Source organism: Rhyacophila brunnea, unplaced genomic scaffold, assembly GCF_057557595.1.
Source record: "Rhyacophila brunnea isolate RB1 unplaced genomic scaffold, BYU_Rbru_1.0 scaffold_3, whole genome shotgun sequence".
Taxonomy (NCBI): domain Eukaryota; kingdom Metazoa; phylum Arthropoda; class Insecta; order Trichoptera; family Rhyacophilidae; genus Rhyacophila; species Rhyacophila brunnea.
In genome coordinates, this window is record NW_028232965.1 from 17,372,105 (window position 1) to 17,378,104 (window position 6,000).

The window sequence follows — 6,000 nt, forward strand, 5'->3', positions numbered from 1 at the left end:
AGCCGAGCTGAAATCTGGTCGCCTCCAACATGGTTACGTATCGTCTCTTTCTCTTTCTTTTCTATCGTCAGTTGGATTTGCCGGGAGTTCATTCAGCCAGGTGCGTCGTCGTACCTCCAACTATGTTGACGTTTCTCTGAAAATATCGCTCGTCAGTTTTATTGCATCTGCTCGTGTCATTCCGGCATTCCGTAGCTAAATAATGAGGTCTTCGTTTTAAAAACAAACGATTTTTTTTTCGGTTAGGTACATATTCAAAAACGCGCGTTAAAATGATGATACCTCCCTACTTCATTTATTGTTTGTCAAGTTATGGCTACGCCCGTATGTTGTAGCTTAACCACTGGGAAATGCTAATAGAAATGGTGTATTTAAAAAAAATACTACCTTATTCTTAGGTCGCTAATTATTATAAAACAATCATTATTCGTAGAATTATCTTCAAATGTGTTAATCGTGCCCATTTTTTGAATAATAAAATGCCTAATTCTTGTCATATTTGGGATCACAGAGATTATAAATATAATTTGTATCGTAAATATTTCACTATATAATGATAACATTAATTTTACTAATGGTTTTGTAAATGCGTTTAAAATTAATAAATCTAAAAAACACCACTGCACATGGATATACTAAAATATGACTATACTCTAAAACAATGATCGAGAGGTTTAAAAGAATACTATTTTATGTAATAAAAAATACTTTATGCAGTAATCAAATGTTTAAAATAAATATAAACATAAAGGATAATAAGGCTTCAAAATTATATAAATAGATTATCTACAACGTTTAAGGAATATCCAGGGTTATGCTCTGAAAATACCATAAAATCTCCATTTTGACCTACCTGGTGCACGTGGGCCGTTAATGTGAATGTTTTTTCTGACTTGCCATTCTTCATCAAATAAAAACACAAATTAAAACAAATAAATATAATAATGGAATAGTAAAAGTTAATAATTTAACAGCAAGACTAAGTTTACAGTTCAATATGTAAAATATACCATCCCATAATTGATAACAGTAACTTTGCTTAAATGGTCACCGGTGAAGTTGTATTCGTTTAATCTTAACCCTTAACACCTCAATAAAAACATTGGTATTTACTAACAATATTAACATCTAGAACTATATAACGGTGATGAAATATAACTAAAATGGAATTTCGCTAAGTTTATCGCTGTCAAACTGTGCACAATCTATATAAACTTCGGTAGTCAAAATAACAATGGGTCACACGTTAACAGCTTTTAATGTTGCATCATACTTTATCAGAGTTTGAATTTGGAACTAATTTAAATAGCTTCTAAATTTAAATAGGGAATGTTGTAGAAAGGGTTTATTCAATACAACTACGCAACTACTAGCGGTCTTAACTTTTGTAGTAAAGCTGTCCTCTACAGATGCAAAGAGCTTTTGTACATAATGGTTAAGGTCAAAGCGACGGCAGTGGTTAATTTAAAATTAACTTGAATTGTTTTATTTAATACAGGGTGTAAAACTAAAAGTCTTCCAAACTGGAAATAAATTTAGGCACAAATGGTTACTGGAGCTGAAGTGAAATATTAGCAATATTACTAATAATTGATTCGCAGAATATACATAAATGACATAAATAGTAACTAAAAAAAATGATTTAGGAGCAGTTTTCCGAAGACCACATTCCTGAAACACATGCGTGAATCAGGATTTAAACATGCTACTTATTTGTACACTTACAAAGGTAACACAAAGAGACAATGATTATGTGATTATACTGTATAAACTCCTGTTTATAAAATGTTATTATTTTCACAGTAACTGGTTTTGCGTACCCTTTGTGGTTCACAAAAGATTTGAAGGGGTACACAGTTGAACTTTGTGAGTTATCAGTAATTCGCGTAGTGTTGACAACCGTACTATGTATTATAATAATAGTATTTGTATTACAATTTTGGTCCGCATTCTATTTCAGATATTAATTAATAATATAACTTTGAATTTTCGTATTAATATTTTATGGAAATACTATTATTTTGACAATCGTAAAAGTAAAAATATATATAGACCAGTGGTTCTTATGTACGGCCACCAGAGGATTTTGCTGCGGCCACTAACATTAATTTCAGTATTTAATTTAATTAACTGGGCTAACGTTAAATATGCTTTATTGGAAATGAGTCATGACCAAGTGTTTAAAAACCATTGTAATAATACCACGGTTGAAATTTTTTGGTCGAAGTTATACGTTGACCAAGAATATTATCGATTTTTTCTACTACAGTATACTGTGAAAGATTATTCAGTGTAATTCATAAAAAAAACAAAAATCGAATTGATGAATTGATATATACTAACATGTTTAAATGTCTTTTATTAAATGGAATTGTCTGTTAATAAATTGATCTATTTTTTAAGTAAATAAAATTTAGCTTTATTTTTTTCTATCACAACAAAAGTGAAATTTGGTGCGGCCGCCAAACGTTTCATCTGTCAATATCAATTGTGCGGTCACAGTTAAATTTCACATGAGAACCACTGATCTAGACATACAACTTGTCGAAATGAAAATAATTATGACAGCTGAGTCAAACAAAAGAATGTCAAATTAAAATCGAATTCAAAATAATACGCAAACTTTATCTTGATCTGTCGTGAAAATTCTAAATTGGAATTTGCAGGAAAGGCAATTTGAACATCAAACAAACATAATATTTTGACTTTTATACCTACCTATATATTACATATTAAATTTGGTGGATGTAGGTAGGTATATGTAAATTGGTAACAAATAACTAATGACCGAAAAGAGTGAAAGGAAGTAGCGTAGGCTTTCATTCAGCAATGGAACCACCCCATCTAATGATTAATAACTATAGTACCTACCATAGCTCTAAATGATTTTTTGCCTATTTTCCGTGAATTGGAAAAAATATTGGATTTGGGAAAGTTAAATACTTATATTAATGTTGAAAAATACCTATACTGCCTAATTGCATACAAAATGTTATTCCGAAAAAGATATAGGTACATATGCATGTATTTAACCGTGTATAGTATTCAAAATAACTATTTTTTTAAATATGGGATCTGAAAATCAATTTTCGCCTGCAGCCTCTTAGTGTATCAATCTATGTTTTGTATGAACACAACATAGTCTCTGATGATTTTTGTATATTATGCCACCCCTAAAATATCATAACACCTACATAACACTGATAAGATCTATTTTGCTTCTTCATAAATAACAGTATAAAACGTTTCGTTTGCTATACCTACTATAAGGAGAAGTGCGGTGCTACGGTATCTATTGACTAAATATGCGATTTAAGAAAAAATATTGAGACTTTTTAAATAAACAGTACATATCTAAAAGCGCTGAAAACGTTTTTTAAATTAAGGATAAATTTAGGTACTTACATCTAAAAATATTATAAAATGTGCGTTTGTTGGATGCGTTCAACCTGTATTTGAGGTATCAGAATCAATCAGGATTCAAACATGTAAGTGTTTTATATAACAATATAAACATTTTATTCCCAATTATCCCATGGACGTAGCGAATAAAAAATAGCGTTATTATTTTCATAGCAATAATAGGTATACCAAGAGTACGAATGTCTCAGCTTGACTTTCCCTTCTTCAAATACTAAAAACATCAATAAACATAATATATAAATAATTACAAGATAAAAAGAACTTTTGATATACAACGTTTTTAAATTTTATGTTCAATTATTATGCTCAATATGCTCAAATTTGTACTTGTCTATTTTTTTATATGAAGTAAATAAAAAACAAACAAATATAGAATACTGAAATGTCATTTTGATTTCCATAGTAACGCACGTATATATTAATAATTTAGTTGCTAGGACCACCCACTTCGCAACCAATAATAGTGGATTGGATTACGGATTTCTTCCGAAAAAACTTTTCATACAAAACAGAATTAACTGAAAATGAATTCAATTCTACTTAAAGATGGCTAAAAGTATTAAAAGAATGCATTGGCACCGTGTTCTGATATAGGTATTCTAAAAGTTTAAAATGTCTAGCTAGTCGGGAAGTTAGTTAAAAATCGATTGCAAGATTTGTACTGGAATAAACAACCACCGGACAAATAAGAATACGAGCTAATAAAAACGTTGTAATATCAATATTTTTGCAAGGAATAGTAATAAATAATCATTTGAGAACTAGACCTAATTTATAGATTTATATGTATGTAGAATTAATAACTTTGAAGTTGATATACCTACTAAACTAGGTTACTGTTCATTCAATTCTCATCACTTCAATTATTACAAATAGAAAGATTTTTTTTTAATAATTCATAGTTTTAATGAGTTTTTAAATTACTGTGACCATACTAATGCTCGATTAGTTATAAAACACATTGTTTTTCAATAAAAATCGAACTTATTTAAATAAAAAATAGATTAGAAATACGAATTATTCAAAAATTTCTAAATTTGACTGATAAAAATAATTATCAAACAATTTGCAATAACAAGATAAACGCATTCAACGAATGCAAATTCTATAACAGCGTTTTTTAATTGTAAATTTATCATTGAATTATTTTTTTTTACTGTAAATAATTCATTGATTATATTATAATAAAATACCTACTTTAAAATTCAGTAAAATATATCGTATTTTTGATGATATTATGTGTTCTTTAATCGGACTACACTCCCCCTTAACCGTAGCGTCTCCTGTTTTTCTCATGAACATCGTAGCATTCTGTAATATACCCGCGTAGGAAATGTTGACATTTGAAAGAGAGCGTCTCGCTGTGCCCTATTACAGCGCTTATTTATTCGCCCTGGGGGAAATGTCACTTGACCCTCGATAGCTTCAAATAAGCAACACATAATTGGCCAACATCGAATGGACATCTGACGATACTACCAGGCGAATCAGAACTACGCAACCCTTTTCGAGACATTTAAGGCTGGAGTACTGCTTACGCACTTAACCCAGGTCCTAACTAAGACATGCGTGGGCTTATCAATGTTCATACTTATATTGATGCATAGTGTGTTCACAACAGTAATGTTTTACGTAAGGACTAAATAGATTTTTTGTTGGCTAGTTACAACATGGGGAAGAATCCTTACTAAACTATTATTTAACTATTATCTTACAAATACAAGTGATAGAATCGGTACCGAACGATTGTTTTACGTTTACCTTTGCATGTAAAGAAATAATTTACTTATGTGAATTTATTAACCACTAAAATGTAATTAATGGTAGAAAAAATAATATTTATTTGGGTGTTTATTTAAATTAGGCAGTGACATCTGCTGGAATCATATAAACATCACGATTATCGTGGCCTACTTTACACATAAAATCATTAAAATAATGGAACAAAATTCATTTATAAGTCACGTAAGTATGACTGCCCCATCCTTTTTATGCTATCCGTCGTCTACTTATATCCAACAGGTACTCTTCAACAATGAGTTACAATGTCGATTTACAATATGGTTTACAAAGCCACATACGCTGACTGATTCCGAAGTGCCCACAATAATAATTAAACAAATGAATTTGTAGTACAAAATGTATGTTTTATTCAATTAATTTGCCAAAGAGATCGACGTACGTATGTATCTATTTCATGACTTATTTATTCATAGTTATGATAAGTTTGGAGGCCCCTTAGCATGTATGATAAGCCACCACCCTGAGACACGCCAAGGGTGGCTGCAGTTTAAATCCCCCCCCCCCCCCCAAATAATAGTGGAAATAGAACATAAGTCAAAAAAAAAGTTGAAAGGTAAAATTATTACGTATTTTACATATTTAATAATATAACATTATAAATTATAATTAATGTAAAACGACCTGAAATAATCGATATGTATCAATGGAGCACGGGCGGTCAACAATTTATTTAAAAAAAAAAAACACTGAAAAACAACACACAATCCACGTCTTCTAGGTTACATTTTTAATGTTATTATTGAAAGTTGGCGTCTGCCCGGTTCCAGGCACACA